Here is an 18,809-nt window from a genome sequence, read left to right on the forward strand (position 1 = left end):
AGGTGTTATTTTTTTGTAAAGCTGTGGTGAACTTGACGTACGCTCGGGATCAGACGGTCTGTTCCTTATGTGAGATTCTGAGCTGCATACTCACAGATTGGAGGCCAAGATTTTGGAGCAGCTCCTAGCTGGCTTTCCAAGTGCTTGCTCCCAAGCCAGGCTTTCTACAGGTCCAGAGCGCAGAATGACTGCACGGGAACTGAACTCTTCTTAACATCCCAGGCTAACTGACAACAAAGGACCAAAAGTCCAATGGACTGACCCTGAAACAGAGCTTTGTGCAGGGCAGCACAGTGCCTATGCTTGTATAACTTCTTGTGGTCTAACTTCCCACTCACCGGAAAGCAGCAGCAGGCTGCAGCACTAATGATTCTTTCTCTTCTAAAGCCTCAAGACTTTATGTGCTTTGAGGAGATTGAAGATAAGCATTAAATTTTGATTAAAGGGACACTGCCAACTTACGTTAAGCTTAGAATTTAGGTTTTTCTAACAGGCAGGTGTAGGTGGATGGGAGCTTGTAAATATTTATTTGCAAATGGCAAGGGCAAATATCTTTGAGCTGGGAAGAAAAGGCATCAACAATTATCTTGATTAGAAACAAAAGTAACATGGTCCAGACTAGTTTTCCTGCTGAGGGAAAAATAACAGCTGATGGGAGATATGGTATCATTTCCCAAATTTATTACAGCCTACCAGATAGTTTTGCTGTGTGAGAAGCTCTTTTGTTTGTTTGTTTCTTTGTTTGTTTGTTTGTTAATGTATTTCTAAAAATGATACAGAGCCACACCAAAGTGCTGTTTCAGAGAACTGGCTGGGGACTGGAGAGAAAGGAAAGGCTACCACAGGTACACTGGAATGGGGACTAGGCTGCACCTGAGAAATACCTTTGCATTTGCTTTTGCTTTATAGGAATATAAATAGAAGGCCAAGATATCCTGAATTTGACATATGGTCCACAGCAGCTGACTGAGGAGCGTCTAATTACTTTCTACGATCACAGAGATATCCTGTAACTCATTTTGCCTATGACAGAAGCCAGATCTGAACCAAATTTTCCAAGGAAAGGGCCTGAACTACAGCACCTTGCTGTGACTTTAAGGTACACTAGCCCTATGTAGAAATAGGGCTACACAGAATAGTTCATTCTCAGAGAAATGACAAGAATGTGAACCCAGATCTTCATCTGATAAAAACCAGCTCCCTATACAGAACTATGCTGATTTATAATAGCTGAAGGTCTGACCCCATGTCCAAACAAACACTAGCTGCACTCCCTCAAATCTTCTGCTACAAAGCAGTAGCTCAGTTTAATCTTGGCTATACAAAAAAATGGGTTTCTGCTGCAGGTTCCTCTACTATGTCCGTAATATTCATTCAAACAAGATATTCAAGGGAACAAGGCAAAGAAATCAAAGAGAAAAGCAACATTGGCTGTGATTTTGTTATTCCCAGAGCACAAAAGAGCAAAGCAGACCTCAGATAACCAGCCCTGTGGCTTCACATACATTCTGAGTGCAAGGGTTGTGCCTCCTCCCATGGTGTATGCAGCAGGTGAGAGGTGCTTGTCAAAGCTGTAGCATTAAGTATATATTATCGGTATAAGGAAGAATGAAATAAGGCCATGCTACTCCATCAGAGATGATAGAGCTCAGAAGTGCTCTGGAACACAAATTGAAAACTACTTGTTAAACAAGGTTAATTTGTTCGTCTTCCACTGTATAAGATGGCTTCAAACACTTCTAAACTAGGTCATTTGACGGCTCAGGAAATACATGGTGCTAGGCAGCTGTCTTCAGCAACAAGTTTATTGGAGAGTTTGATTGCATCCCAAAAGCATGCTAGATATTTCTGACCATATCAAAGAAAACTCAACTATATTATCAAGGCACACTAATGAGGCGGTTTGTTTAATTGAAATACTTTAAGTTTCCATGTAGTACAGCATGAAAAAATCATTATTTTCATTAGATGAGCTACTCGTTAGCTGAAAATCTAAGTTACAAAATATCACAGTGTGAGATAATAAATACATTGTAAAATGCATTAAATCCAGGTTATTAAAAGGAGTTTCTATTTAAAATATATAGCCCTGTACTTTGAGCATATCTCCAGCGTTAGGATTCGGGTCTGGTTCTTTGGAAAATACAGCCCAACCCAAAGGACCTCATTGCCCTCTCATTGAAATTGCAGTCAAAACTCCAATCCTTTCTAACTTGGATAAATGACTTGATTATTCTGTCATAATTCCGTCGTAGGAATTTTTGCTCACAGGAGCTAGAAGTTTTGGGACTTGCTCAGAGGGCCTGATCTTGGCCTTTAATTCATCACTGCACAGTCCTACTCCACAAGGCAAGGTCAGCTGGAGCATGGCCCCTGGACCATGTCCAGTTGGGTTTGGAATATCACCAAGTATGGAGACTCCTCAGTCTCTCCTTTACAGTGTTTGACCATGGTTTATTTTCCACCATCACCTTTTCTATTCAGAGCCTAGTGCGGGTATTTTGTCTTCAGTTCTCTTATCAGTGGCTCCTTCCTACCTTAGTGTTACACCCATGCCAAGAGATCCTTCTCTCATCTCACTTGGGCTGCCTCCCTTTCCCCCCTTGCTGAGGGATTAGCCCACAAAGCCCTGTGAAGATGTGCTGATGCCACTGCTCTGCCATTAATCTAACTTGCACAGGTCACCACGGTTGAGTGGAAATACCCGCAAGGTTGTGCAGTAACTGCTTAATTCTCAAGGAGCTCTGGGCATATGTTCAGGTTGCTTCCTTGTGTTGGCAGTCGACGGTGTTGACACATCTTCATAGCGATTGCTCTCCCTGCTGGCCACAGCCAAGCCATCAGTGCTGGATGCTGCCACCGAGCACACGTGGGCATGGGAGGAGGAGATGCAGAAGGGCTGTGAAGATAGCCCCGCGGCCAGCAAGCCAGGCGGAGGTTCAGAGCATGCAGATTACAGATGGTGCAATAATCTCACAACTGGCCAAATTCAGAGCCTAAGCAATATTTATATGGAGATGAGCATATATGACAGGCTGCCAATGCACCAGCAAAGTGGGCCAGTACTGCGGAGCGGGCACATTGCCCCTGCACAGCCACCTGCTGAGATCCTTCACGCCAGAAATGCAAGTAATCCCAGGGAGGCAGGATGCCTGGGGGGGGATCAAGTCCATAGTTAAAACCAAAAGAACAAAAGCAAAACCCCAACCAAGCTCACACCACCTCTTCATACACCACTGCTGCTAACCTGCTGGCTACATGCTCTGGAGGTTGGACCATAAGAGATGAGAGCTGTACCCCACGCTACTGCCCCACTTCTCATTTATGAAAACAGAATTTTCAGTATATTTCTCAGAACTGCACAGCTTCAAATTATCTTTTGATTCCCTCATTTCGTGTGGGTTTTGTAAAACATTTTAGAATCCTTTCTTTTTCTTTTTTTTTTTTTTTACTGGAATCAACAGGGATGTGGCTGGCAGATTAGTATCACTGTTAGCTCTCTTTAATAGGGCTTCTCTTATCCCATTTAAGTAGAATAAAGAAGCTTCATTTGTTAGCTTAAAAAAATCAAGACTTTAATTCTTGATCATTGCTCCCAAGAGAACCCAGTTGGAGTTCTCTCATCATCACTGATCATGTTGGAATTTATTTGTTTGCTATTCAATTTCATTTGCTTTCATAATTTCGGAGCACTAAACAGGCTTCCAGCCCCACTGAAACAGACGATGGGGCTTTAACTGTGTCGTGTGAAGTCCCTGTAGCAATGAAAACTGCTACATAGCATTTTGCTATACTCTCCCCTCCATAAAACCTGCATTTAAAATGAATTAAAATTAACCTGCAAACAATTTTAATCACGTTAACAACTATTCTGTGTGGCTCTTTCTTCTTATGCATTATTTATTTGTTGTGAAGAGAAAGTCAATCAACTGCTCAGATTTCAGACCAGAGAGAGGTTTAATCTTGGATCAGCGCAGAAATCTTGTTGGTTTCTAAACATCTGTAGATGACCGCCTGGATCAACTGTTATTATAATAACCACAGAATGAAGCTTGCTTATGCTAAAAACTTACTCCAATGTTTTATAAATTGTATTTTTCTTCTTAAAAGACCCCAAGGATGAGTTGCAAGGGGACTTATTGTAGAGCCCAAGTGTGTAAGAAACTTCTCAATAGGCATGCAATCCACACCGGCCCTTTCTCCTGGTGCTTTTGCCTATCATCTCCTAAACACATTGGGTAGATGCCCAAGTAGGCTTTATATAAGTGAAATCTAGCTAGATTTGCTCTGTGAGTGCTCCTTGAAGGTGACTGTTATCCAAACTGTTACCCCTTGCATAGATATAATGCTGTTGTGATAAATTGATCAAAAAAATAAGCCACTCTTAGACCCTGCCCAGTGAAAGCAACACAGAGCCTATCTACTGGTTAACATTTTTGTTCTCTGAGGTTCCTGTCATTTTCTATATGTCAGCCTCAGTTTCCAGAAAGGGTCTTGGTAAAAGAGCAAAGCCCCAGAGCAGTCAATCTGCTCAACCTCTGCTGCTTTCCAGCTTAGCAGGCTGTGCTCAGAGTCACCTGTGTTTCCAGGCTTCTCCTAAGTGTTTCATGTAAAAGGCTCCCGTCCTCAAAGAAGTCATCAGAAACAGTTCTGGGGACATTAGAGATGTTTACCCAGCAGAAACAATACAAAATAGATGTTCTTTCAACCATGGCTTACAGAGAGAAGGAGATGCTCTGCTGAAGACTCAAAGCATGAGTGCAGCCAGCAAGTAGTCCTTTGCCACACAAAGACAAACCACGCACAGTGCTCCACTTCTGTACAGGCAATACCAACCAAATGCCCCAGATTTCCCTTGCTCAAGGTCTGCAGCCAGACCTTGTGGTTTCCCCTTGGAGGGCTGGACTGTGGGAAGAGAGCTCCCTGCACCTTTCCAGGGTACTGGAACAGCTGTAATTTGGAACGCAGAATACTTTTTTACCCCAAGCAGTTTCCAATTAATGCGCAGATGGAAACCACATAGATGGTCTGTGGGAGAGAATCCTTTCTTGGCAAAAGACTGCCTACTGCTTTCATGAAATGCCATAAGAGCTCTAATAGCAGCGTGTATTCTTTTCTAAAATCCCAACCCCTCCCATTCAGGGAGCTCAGATTTGAACTGACGGGTGAATGCTGCTGGAATGTAAACCTGTCATTTCATGGAAGTCATGATTCAGAAGATACTCGTGAAGATCCTACTTTTGTAAAAATTACATGATTTTCTATACAAGGGATGGAAAATCAAATTTTGCTTGTCACAGTTTTGCTGTCAAGGGAAGAACTTAAAAACAGCATGGGACACCTATGAAAATAGGAGCAACATGAAGAAAGGCCAGGAAATCTCTCCTTCTCTCTCATTAGGAATCATCAAACAGAATAGGTGGCATTTTCTTGGAAATTTATTTTCAAATCTTCACAGCTGAAACCCAAACACATCCTTTTTTTCATCCTTACTCTCCAGGATGAAGATGTTACAGTGGGAAATATCTGTTTAAAAAAAAAATTTAGGTCATGCAGCTTAGCAGCATGAAATCCATGTTGTCCCTGTGTAGATTAAACACATCTTTGAACAGAAAAAATTTATTCTGAAAGCACAAGAGAAGAAGGACAATCCTAGTTTTAGGCACTTTGGATGTAAACATTTTAGACTACTTTTTTCTTCCAATTTCTCTGTTCGTAAAATATAAACAAATTCAGTCTGCTTGTCCACTGTGATTTTTGAGATAATTACCTGCAAGTAATTATTTTGCAAATAATTACTTTGAAAGCCTTCAGAGATCTTCAGATGATAAATGATAAAAAGATACAGGATAAGGTATCTTTTCTATCCTTTTTTTCCTCTTAGCATCACTATAACTTGTGACATTCCTTTATTTTTCCACAAATATTGCCATAGGAGGAATGACATTGCCATGGAATCACATTGCCAGAGAGAGTTTTTAAAGTCAAGAGGAAGATTTTCTTCTGCATTCTTTTTTTAAGAAATTAGTGGATTGTCATTCCAATTCTGGGTGTGATTGGTATAGCTAATTGCTATTTCATCCACTGAAATCAGAGATGATTAGGTGAGGGCTGAAAGTAAAGAGCCTTTGGCATATTGTATGTACAGGGCAGGTTCCACATGACCTCATCCTGTCCCAGAACTATTTCACAGGTTGGTTAATAATCGGGTTATTGGTATAGTAGGTTTTCTCTGTGTATTTTCAAGGGATTGGATGGTTAATCCGTGACAATTTTGTATTATGTATACAACCTGCCGATAATGGATACAGTAATATGTCAGAAAGCATATCTGTTAAGCTTTGCAAATGAAAATGTTTTCTGAACTGCACATACGGGCTAAAAAAGCTGTGATTTTCACGAGGCTGAACCTCTAAGTCAGCAGAATTGTTTTGCATTGGGAGTAACTGCAGATGGGTCCATCCTCAATAGAGGGCAGTAGAGGATGATAATGTAACTGTTGATCTATTCACTTTGTTGTGTTCAGACCAATTTTCTAACATCATTGAACGGGCTTTATAATGTACCCTTTTATCTTGAAAAAGGAGGAAGCAAGAACGTCGGCCATCTGGGAGACACACTGCCAACACCCAGATGTCAGCATCCTCCTGCACCATTTACTCAATCAACGCAAGATGAATTTGTGCTGAGTGGGTGAGTGAGAGAGTGAAAGCATGGGAAGGAGGATAGTATGCGTTTTCCTGGAAGGGGAAGGTTGCTAGTCCTGTGCCTTCACAATGAAGAAATCTTGACATTCCTTTACGACTGTGACCATTTGCAGTATTACTGTAGAGTTTTCATTACCTATTAAATTGTGGCAGCCCTGGGAAACAGCACTGAATGCTCTCAGTGAAAACAAATGAAAAGGCAGAAACTTCTCCGTGCATGTGCCAGTGTAAGCCTTCTGCCAGAAACCACCAGCACAGTTCAGCCATCTAGAGGTTTCACGTAAAGCTCGTACACTATGCTGGCATTAGCCTCAGCTCTCAAAGCCAAATACTGCAGCTGGGCATTGGGAAGAGGCCATGCTGCCCCTCACAAGCTCAAGGGAGTCTTGGCAGCAGCAGCCCTTGGCCTGCCCCCAGGCTAGGAAGGAGGACTGCTATGTGAAAAGCTGAGACAAGGCTAGGAAAGGCAGCCAGACCAGCTAAGGGGAGCTGGGTTTCAAGGGGTTGGGGCATAGCCAGAGTGCGAAAGGACCGGGAGGAGCAAACCTGTGAGCAGCTGTCTGGATGTACTGGAGCTTAGACCTAGGCCTAAAGACCATGCTGGAGATCATGCCTTCTGCTCCTCAGTGGTGTGGCACTGATGCAAATTACTCCTTTCCTTTACTCCCTGCTTCCTGCAATGGCTTCATGCTACAAACCACCAATACTTCACTTATTTGTAAGATCTTTTTTTTCTTAATCTCACTCAGGCCTGCTTACCATTCCATTTTTACTGAGTTTTGGTCACAGTGAAATCTGATTTTTTAGCATTATTATGTATCATTCACAGTACAACTTTCCTACGAGCAAAATGTATGAGAACTTGAATAAAACTATTAAAATGCTTCTGGTGGTTTAGAAGATGTCAGCTAAATGAATGAGGTTCACACTGTAGTCTTCTGCTGCTTCTTGCTCTCATACAGACTAGCAAATGGCTTCTCCATTAGCCCATACTGTTACCTCAGCATAAGCTGTGTTTTCAAGTTTATCTTCCTAATATTGGCTGAGAAATGCAGCAAGTCTACTCAAGTTGACAATAAAAGCAAGAGACTGCTCAAAGAAAAGGATGAGGAGGAAGTGCCTGTTGTGAATTTGGATGAGGGAGTTCAAAGAATTTGAGGTCTCAAAGGGAGGGTCTTTTTGGTCCAGAACATGTTCTGCAGAAGGCACAAATGTTGTATCTGAACTAAGTTTAGAGGTAGATTATGAAAGGCCCTTGGAAGACAGAGAAGGAGAGGGAAAAGGTTGCTTCAAAGGAATAAGGAACAGGATGTCTATACACAAGAGTTTCCAGTGGGATCCAACTGCAGTATAAGGTGGGTTAGGGGGAGAGTGAGTCCTAGTCCCCGAACTCTCTCACAGCTGGGCATTTTTCCAGTAAAAAGCAAGCAAACAAACAAACAAAAAAAAACAAAACAAAGAGAAAGACAGAGCCACCATTCAGCGAAGATTTGTGAACAGGTATCTGCCCACATCAGCCAGATTCTGGCTCTTCTCTTGCATGGCACTTTAAAAAAGAAAAGAAGAAAATCCTGTTCTAAATAGCTTGCTCTTATGTAAATGCCAGTGTCAAGATGGCCAGAAGGTTCTCTAGGGAGAGAAGCATGACACTGCTGTCTTCCCACTCCCCAGTGTCTGACTTTTCTGCCTCACAGTTAGCCTGCTGCTGCTGCTGCTGCTGCTGCTGTTCAAAGCTGAAAAACTCCCAGTGGTGATGTGTACACTTGGGTCCTGAGGTTGAGAGCTGATTTCTGCAGATGTATCAGTGCAGCCAGCTCAATAGCACATTTTCCCAGGAGGTGATAAGACTGGTTGGGACAGTAAATAATTAGCTTTTCTGCCTTTGGCTATAGAAATGATTATGAATTTTTAAGCAATGAGAATGATTGAAGCCATTTCTGTTTGCTTTCTTTTAGCTGTGTTGCAAAGTTTAGCTTCAAGAAGGAAAATACCCTCAGAGGAGGTTGATAGACAGGTGGGAAAATACAAAGATGCCAAGAGATCAGAAGTAAGTCAGCGAGCATTAAAAGCTGGGGGAGAAAGTCTTGTTAGAAGGGGGTGGCTTTCATAACAAAGGAATATCTTTCTTGTTCGGTCCTTTCTTCATCTGATAACAGGCTATTCCCTAAGAAAGTTGGCTCCTGGGAAGTTAGTGTCAGGCAGGAGTAGAACATGAAAGTTCATTTTTTGGCAGAAGTTGCTTTCTCTTTAATTTATTTATTTTTGTAAATTTATCCTAATCCTCTTTTTAATTAACAGGATGCTGAAAGATACCGTACAGAGGAGTTGTCTTTATTAAGACACAGATAGGATTTAATCTCAGAAGTATACTGCCTTCCCCATTGCCTGCTCAAGGCTACCCGGGTATGCCTCTACATCTGAAGGCAGTTCTGCCTCCAGGACACTTGTCCTCTCTGGTAGTCTGGCAGTAAGGCATCCCTCGATGCCACGTGTGGCATTGGCTCTCATCAACTTGGCACAGCAACCTGGAAGTATTTCAGGTTTTGCACACAATGGTTCATGCTAACTTTGTGTCTTGCCTAGTAAACTGAAATCAATATTGATAATAATAAATACACTAGTAATTAATTATAAATAAATTAGAAGTCCCTGGAAAGTGTTTGTAAGGTAAGACATGATGGAAGGACATTTTCTGAAGGTTCCCAGGCTACCTCCCATATTGCCTAAATATACCAGCCTTGCAGTTTTTTCAGTGCTTTTAAAACCCTGTCTCAAGTATCCATTTTTTTCAGCTGCTCCTCCACTTTGTCCTCAACCCACCACCTGCCTGTGCCAGAAGACACCCTTCCTGAGCTCAAGCACAGTCACTGTGCCGCAGGCACAGCAAATACCTTGTTCTTTCTGCTGTTTCCAACGGAACTGCAAATCAGACCGTGCAATGGCTGTTGGCACGTGCTGAGAAGCCTGATATCATGGCACAAGACACATGTGCATTGAAAACTTCCTCAAGGTGGCAGTGAGGGCCCAGAACAATTGGCCTAATGTGATGGCTGTTAAAATATGCAACAGCATTCTCCCCTCATGACACCACAAGCCATATTCCTTGCTGGAAAGACTGGAATTAGATGTGATGGAAGGTTGGGAATTTCTCCCAAACCACTGGGAGAAGCTGAATGAAGCTCCTTCAGGTACTTCTTCAAGTAGCAAGAGGGAGACAAATTCCAACGTCAGCAAAACATCCAGAGGAAGAAACTGACCTCCCTAGCTCTTCCCAAAGTGTAACTTAAAATGTCTTTTCTGCAAATTACATTGATTTATTTTTGTCCTTCTCTTAGTGGCCATGGAGAACAAATGGTGACTGTCCTCTTTAAAGCGATTGTTTACATATTGAAAAACTCATACTTTTCCCTCTAGTCTTTCTTCTATAGACTAAACAAACTTGGTTCCTTCAACATTTCCTCATCACTTATGCTTTATAAACCTTTTATCATTCCTGTAGCTTTCTTCTGGCCAATCTCCAATCTGTATACATCCTCAATTCTGCTGGGCCATGTTTGGTCATGGCTGACAATCTGTCCCCAGGAAAAATGTCACACTTCTGGCTGAGATGTTAGAGGTCTGTTTCCAGATTCTGCATATTTCCGTGGTAAGCATTTTACATATCCATAAGCACTTCAGCTTTTGTTAGTAACACTAAATATATAAAATAAACAAAAACAAAACAAAACCAAAACTAAATCAAGGATTCCTGAAGGTTACATGTCAATTTTGCACTTCAGTGGCTGTCATCTTTACGAAATATTTACATACGTTTGTTCATGCTTTCTCTCTGTAGCATCATGACTACTGAGGCAACCAGGGGTGTTGTAGCTAGCAACTCTTGCAGAAGAGCCTCTTACAAAGTGGTGTAATTAAAGGGAACATTCAAAGCATTTCAAATAACCAAAAAACTAAGCAGCCCCCAAAATACAGGCAGAATCAAAGAGCCTGGTGTAGAAATAAACCCAGTGATCCTGCAGGCATGAACAATCAACTCAAAGAGATTAAATGCCAACTGAGGGAAATGGGGGAAGAATTAATGGCACCAACAGTAGAATAACAAGCACATTCAGGAAATTTCAAAAAGTGAATAACTGAGCTAACAAATTATACGTGTTTTGTAAGTGTTTGGACTAAGGAGAAGTCTGTGTGGTTGGGATGTCCTGAGTTGGTTTAACTCACTACCACAGAAGTCAACAGGAGTTTCCTTCTTGATATCAGTCATAGCTACCAGCAAGCACATGTGTAATTTTGAACGATCCCACATTCACTGTCAAATGAGGAACACTCCTGTTTTCTCATTAAACTCGAAAATGGGTTTGTACGCTAAAACGTTCATCTGCTTTGTATGTTAGGTCAGCTGGTCCTAACAAAACTCATCACATCAATATCCTTGAGCCATGATAACTGCTATCACAAAGCCTATAGCTTTTCTGTGTATGCTGTTTACTCAAGGGGTGTACTCAACTCAGGAGCAGACTTGTATCCAGAGATCTATTTTCCTTCTGTGAGCTGACTGAGGTTGCACAAGGTATTCAGCAATATATGGAGTCTGCTGCTCATCTCTGGTCAGAGCTCTTTATCAAATGCGCTCCTTGGCTTCAATTAGAACACAAATTCATGGCTTCCCCATCTGTTCACAGGGCTAAGCAGCAGCTCTATCACCCATACATTGGCGCTCTCTCTCTGTTTGGAATAACTTTAGGAGAGAAGCAGAAACTTCACACTGTCTGCCTGATAAAGCTTTTTTAAATGGTAGAACTGGAACCAACTCATCCTAAGGGTAAGACTAGCGAAACAAAAACACACACTGAAAAAAAAAAAAAAGATACCATTAATTTAGCAGACTTTTAGCCTGATGTTTGTTTAACCAGTGTGGATGACAGCAAAATTCCCCCACAGTCCGTTTTAAACACCTCAACTAAGAAAATAATCTTGAGTGCAGTAAAGAGCATGTTAATATCCCAGGGGAATACAGAAAGTGCAACAACAGGCCTCCTTATACAGAAGGGGGAGCGTTAAGCATATTTAAGCCAAACATTTCTTTCCCTTTCCTTTGGGACAAAACTATTTCCCATAGAAACTAAGGCTGTGCCCCTACATGTGTAGCCTGGGGAGAGATACTTTGATGTGAAAGAGAATCCTGGTAAAGTACCGGATGCAGAAGCCAATGTGGAAATAGGAGGGACTTCCAGAAGCAGGAAAAAGCATTGTCCCAGAGGGGCTTCCATCAACCCCCCCCAGGTCGTCACTGAGACTGTCTGGTGAGTTTCCTCCTGACGGTCACTTTGCTGCAGGGAAAGCCTTGTATTAGTCATGGGGCAAAAGTTATAAACTTTTCCCTCGCTTTAGGTGGCTGACAAAGTGAAAATGTGAGGATTTATGGCACAATCTGGATATAAAAATTAAAGCGAACTTCTCATGAATTATGAACCAAACTCTGCTTTCAAGTGCACCACAAAAAACTTGGAGGCACCATAGATATTTCAGCAAATCAGGAGTGCCACAAATTGGATTTCATCTAGGGAAAATGAGAAAGTAATTTATCTTGGCAAGGTTTTAGGAAGAATACAGAAAAAAAAAAGAATGTGAGTATTAGCATGAAATTCTTAGGAGTGCATACAATTCATATGCTACATGGTAGGATGCAGGGAACTTGCACACAGAGTGCTGATGATTTGTTCTTCCATTGGTAGGATTGTCTCGAAGGGGGGGACTCATTGCTGTGTAAACATTTGCCTGGTATTCCAGGACTGACAACCCATGCTGAGCCTATTTTGGAAAAGAATCTGCAGTGCTCTTTCTGTCTTGTTCTATCAAAGCGCCTAACATTACCTCCTCCTTCTGTCACCTCTCATCGAGTCGGTGCTGGCTGTTACCCTAGGCTCAAGCAGTGAGCTTACACAGATCATGGCTAGTGCCATCACGTCAAGTAGCAGAATTTCTGCTTGTGATTATGAGTAAGTTCTGGTCACATGCATAGTATGTTCAGCAGCAGCAAAAGAAAGTATGAATCATGATAACTTGTTGTACAGTAAGTCCATCCCCATGTCCTATCCTCCAGCTTTTCATCATTATCAAGGTTCCCATGGGTGCTGGTTCTGAAACAGCCAATAAACAATTTGATCAGAATAAATGAAATATCTTCTGATCAGAATAACTTATCAGGGTTAGTGGCTCTGACAACAATGGGCGAGTTTTTTCTCTGTCAGTATTTCAGCATGAGTCTCCTGGATAATAAATGATGTCATCATTTCTTTGTACTTTCTGGGTTGCGATGGCACATCAAGTAGGGTACTCTGCAACAGAGGGTTTGCCAGCTCTCCCACTATGAAGTCTCAACTGTGAAGGTCTAACATATCCACCCAGAGTAAAATCTGACACCACTTTTTGAACACAGAACAATTTATGTGTTGAATTACTTAAATGTATGCGATGAGTTATATCTTTGCTGACTAGAGGGGACCTCCTATTTGTGATCTCTGAGATTAATGATTCAGGTATATTTATTAGTAAGTTAGCACTTAATGTCTACCTCACATAATTAAGTACATTCTGTGTCTTCAGCATCTTGTACTGACTGGCTACTAAATACTCTAGATGCTCTGCTTACTGTTCTTAAAGATAAGCAGAATATAGGCACATGGAGCTCTAAGCACCAACATCTCTGTCTGAGGACACAGGGAGCTGGAGGAAGTCAGAACCCCTAAAAATCCCTGGATGTCCAGGGATTAGCAACTCAGGGTCTTTTGAAAAAGGACCCAGAGCCAGGAGAAACTTCAAATCCTGTTAGAGGAACTTCTCCCGTGCAGTGACTGGTTTCCTGGGTCTCTTTAAAGAGAGCAAGAGTACTTTGCTCTGGCATAGGGAGCCCTAAGGTATATTTAATTAATGCTCATTATGAACTCTGAGAGGAGCTTGAGACATAAACACTATTATATCTTCAAAGCCTAAGGGATCACTCAGGTTTTACTCAGATCTCTTGCATGGGCAGAGATCTTACTGACTTCCAGAAAATCTAAGTAGATGGAAGAAAACCTTCAGAATTCAACTACTAATGTCATAGTCTCTCAGTCTTGGTCTTCACTTTGCTCTAACTATCTATCCTACACTCATTCTTCGGGCCTCATTTATTCACTGAATTGAACATTCGTTGAGAGGTGTTACTCCACCAATAATGGTTCTCACACAAATGCCTGTTCACTATCAAACACTCCGGCCTTACTAATAATAACTTTAAAGGGAACAGAGAAAGAGGAGACAAGAAGTAGAATCAGTTTAATAAGAATTTTCTTTCACCCAAGTTTTATGTTCTCTTCTTTTATCTTTTTATCAAGGCAACTGTATTCTGAAAAGCCTCAGGGTACAATAAACAACAGAAGGTGATGCAATGGCTGCTCGTTATTGCTTGATGGGTGAATCATCCTACTAGCTGTTATCTGTATTATTGGAACAGATCACTCAAGGGTTTCATTGAATATGGCTCACAAAACACAACGGTGTAGTAATGTCATGATGTGGCATGTCAGCCTCTCACTTTCTAGATAAGTTTCCTTTCAATTGTGTATAAAGAAAAATATGAGAAAGGGTGCATGTGGGATATATTAAAAATTATACCCGGGCCTTACTTCTATCAATGCTTGGTTTCTACCAACTGACCAAATTCTGCAACCCTTGCTCGTGTCACTCATTCAGCTGGACATCTCAAGTGAATGAATGCTCTCTTTCAGGAACAGCATTGAGGCTTCTCCTACTCTACTCTACTGTTTTACACAAAATGCCACATCCTACACAGCTGTTACGGGATGTCAGGGTTCTCTTTTTTGCTGGGTTTTATAAATACTGTATTACTAAGGATGCAGTATGTTCACCAGGGATATCTGATCAATAAAAAATGCCAATGCAAACTTACTCTATTGAAAGCAAAGTAACGTCTTTTATCTTTCCCAACAATGTCTAGTTTACAGCATGACCTCAATAATTAAGATACTTCAGTGTGACACTTCTGACATTGGAAGCCTAATTCTTGGTGTTAACTACACAATTTAGTGGCTATGATATGCTTTTGCTTTGAGTATTTAATTATACTGACCTATTGTCTTTTTACATCTGGACTCCATGAAAATACTTCAGTCCTTCAGGAAGCAGGCACAGAGGCAACAAAGAAAATCTGTGACTTTAGGAAGTGCCTATGCTGTGCTGTCTCTAGTCAGCTTCTGCAAACCAGATCTTGTTTACTCCACAGTATTTTGTGGCCTTTTCTCCCTTTGTTTTTTTGGGTTTTTTTGCAAGCCTGTGTGTGCCATTTCCAACACTAAAGCTTTCAGAGTATTAAGTAACAATTCCAGTAACATTAGCCATTCCCTGGGAATGGGATTTAGTATTGCATGGCCATATCTACCATGTAGTGCATGGCAAACATCAGACCACATACTCAGAAGAGAAAGAGAAACTTTATGCTGAACTATCTATGCTGAAGGACAAAACAGGACAGCAAGGGCAGCAATAAAATTATGCTACTACTGATAAACAAAAAACACTGTATTGCCCCGTATTGACAAATTCACCCTTTGCAGCAGGGGAGATACACATAACAGGAAAGGGGTCAAAAAGCTTTTATTAGACATATTAACTCGGGAAGAATTTAGAAAGACAAACACAGTGCCTGGCAAGAATCACTTGTGGTGGCAGAGCCGGTAGAGCAACAGCAGTGAGGTTGGAGCCATTCAACACTGCATATCAGCCCATGGATAAATGGGATGGCTGTTACCTACAGATCTCCAGCTGTTACCTACAGCTCCAGTCCTGACTAGTTGTGGAGCTGCAGAAAAGCTTGGGATGTTGGAGAAAAGCTTGGAATGTTGGCCACCCGTTCTCTCCATTCCAGTAACATGTTTCTAGAGGATCAGCACAATGTCCCAGCAGCAGTCTCAGTACTTACTTAAATGCAAACATCCTTTACATGCGTCACTGCCCTACTCCAGGCAGAAACACAATGGGATACCAAACCAAGAGGGATACAATCATCTTTCTCAGTGAGATGCACCATAAGCTACATTTAGGAGCTAGAATTTGGCTATGAGTTTATGCCTTCATCTCCTTTCAGCTGCAACTGTGTTTTGAAGATGGACTTGTCTCTCAGATTTTGTTCTGATTACCCCTTTTTGCCTTTTCCTATTAACATTTTCCATCCTTTTGTGATTTAACAGATTTAGAATGATGACAATGAATGCTCAGGCATTAGAAACAAGTGACACAGCTAAATTGTTGCAAAGGAAACAAGGAATAGACATCTATCATTGTGATTTGTATTAGCTATGCTTTCTTTATGAAGGAGTATCTCTAAGATGAAAGAAATCACTGTTATTGGAAAGTACTCTCCATTTTGAATTCAGAAAGTACAGGAAGCTAAACAGTCCCTTTGTTCATTCATCAAATGCTACTGCTGAAGACAAAAGCAAGTCATGAATCTACACGGTTTTTTGTTGATTTTGCTTTTCATAGACAAAAGCCTTTCTAAGGGGTGGAGTCAGACAACAAGAACAGGGGAAAAGGGATTTTCAGTACTGCCTTCTGCATGCCCTTGGTCAGCTTTCATCTATTTCACTGCTGTATACATTAGGCTATAGTGAGATCAGTCCAAAGGGAGAGAGAAGGAAATCTCAAAGTAATGCATCCTGAGAGAAACCTTGCACATGAAGATGTGGAACAGCAAAGCCCCACTGACCTGATTTGCCTGGCCCATCAGCTGCAGTGTGCTGGGTGTTCATTAAATAAAAAGGATTTATTGATGGAGAGTCCTGTCCTCCTCCCATTTCTATGGAATTTCATATAGAAAAATTGAAAGCTGTTTCCTTCTCTATGGTTGAGCACAGTATTTCTGAAAATGAAGAGACAGCTTTTTTTCCTTAGTAATTTTTGATGATTCGAAGTTTAACCAAAACTTCAATATATGATAAATTCCCAGCAATTCTAAGGAAGCATAAGTTTAAAATCTTCTGGAAGACAATGACAGTTGGAGGAAGATGTGTAGATTTGATGGCAAGTTGAGAAAGAAAGTAGGTCACACTTGCTCAGAACAGTCTAAAGAGGATCTTATTTTCCTAAATTTCAACATTTGCTAGCTCTGCTTGAGAAATAAAATAAAATGAGATGAGTCATTCAAATTACAAGGGCTGGTCCAAAGTAATGCCTCCCATGTTGTTATGTCAGTCCATGACGTCAGAGGCAGATGTTAGTGGTATGGCAGTAAAAGTTGAACCTTCCCACCAATATTCCATTACAGTTTGTTGCCATGTGACAAATGGCAGCAGAAGGGCAGTCTGGCAGAATGATGTGTGACATGGAAGTGCGTCGGAATTGAATTCCTCCACGTGGAAAAAATGGCACCAATTGCCATTCATTGACACTTGCTGAGCATTGCTGAAGACCAAACAGCGGATGTGAGCACGGTAAGGTGGTGGGTAGTGTGTTTCAGTAGTGGCAACAGAGACCTGAAAGACAAGCAGTGTTCTGGAGAGCCGTGCACAGTTGTCACACCACGAAATAAAGAGCAACTCAATCTACTCATCCATGTGAATCAGTTAATGGCAGTAACAATGTTGATAAATAGTGCTTTGTAGCTAAGATTTTTCTCTTATCAATTGTGTTATTGTGATAACTCGATATCTGTTGTAGTCTCCATGGAAACAAATAGGAGGCATTATTTTTGGAGCAATCTATGTACGTTGCATTTACTTTAAATTTAACTTCAGAATCTTCTGAGAGAAAAAGACGTTGCCCTTCTTGATCTTCTTTTGTTACACTTCAACTCACAAAAACATTACTAGGCCAAGGAGACTAATTATCATGGGCTAAATCTTCAGGGTTAGAATTCAGTATTGTAGATGAGGCCTTGAAAGAGTACACTACTTCTCTTTTGGGTGCATACTTGAGACAAAAGGTGGAGAGGCTATATGCTGTAGTAGGGAAGAAAAAAAAAAGCTAAACAAAATCTACAAGAGTAACAAAGCAAGTTAATTGCATGGCAAGGAAAGACAGGAAAATCCTGAGAAAACAGAAGCAATGCCATGCTGTCCCTGTGCTCTCTGACCTGAGTCCGGAGATGCATGTTAACAGCACACACCACAGCCTGAGGCAGGAAAATGTGATGTAGTTGACAAAACTGTGGCATGACTAAAGACGGAGCATGTGAATTGTATTCATGTACTAGTCTCTGAAGTGGAGAGCGCATTGTCCAAGCAGCCTGAGGGCGCTGTATCATATGCAGCTCCATGTGCAGCATAGTATAACTGTATCCCATTAAGAAGCAAGTAACAGAATATATTAAATATCCTCTCGGAGGCTGAGAGTCCAATCTCCTTGCACCGAAATCAATACAATTTTTGCAATTTATTTTTAATGGGGAGAGAACCAAGCCTTTTCAGCTGTTGCTCATCTGCAGCATTCACACGCACAGCCAGCGAACAGGAAGTCTAGTAGAAGGTAGGTGCATGGCCTGCACTCCCACAAATACCCCTCTGCAGCCATATCAGAACAGCCTGGTTATTAGGATCTATGACAACTCTGCCTTAGCCCTGCACAAAAGCCAGGTGACTTCAATCCCTGAAGCAATGCTACTGAATGCTACCTTGCAGAGCAACTAGACCGACCAGCCTAGAGCAGAGAAACTCATTCTCTCGTGGTAACATACATCTAGATGTATTCTAAAAGATAGTAAGATTCTGTGCCTTGTTGCTACAAAAACTCCCACCTGCTATCTTCTTTCCTCCCTTCCATAGCCTTTTTCTTTCCCTCTTTTTTTTTCTTTTAAACTTCACAACTCATTTCACTTCTGCATATGATTTTGTTTTCGGGTCTTTTAGAAAATACACAGGCAGTGGCAGCTGTTAGAGGCACAGCTTACAAGAATTCCCTTTCAGTGTGATAAATGTTTAAGTTTTCCATTCGAAGTGAATTTGAAAATGCAACTGAATGCATATGCTTGTTCATCTCTAAACAGTTATATATCTGTATTATCTATGTTACTGTACATCCCAACAGTAGCCTCTCTGAAATTTCCAT

Source organism: Tetrao urogallus (assembly GCF_951394365.1).
Source record: "Tetrao urogallus genome assembly, chromosome: 4".
NCBI classification, from domain to species: domain Eukaryota; kingdom Metazoa; phylum Chordata; class Aves; order Galliformes; family Phasianidae; genus Tetrao; species Tetrao urogallus.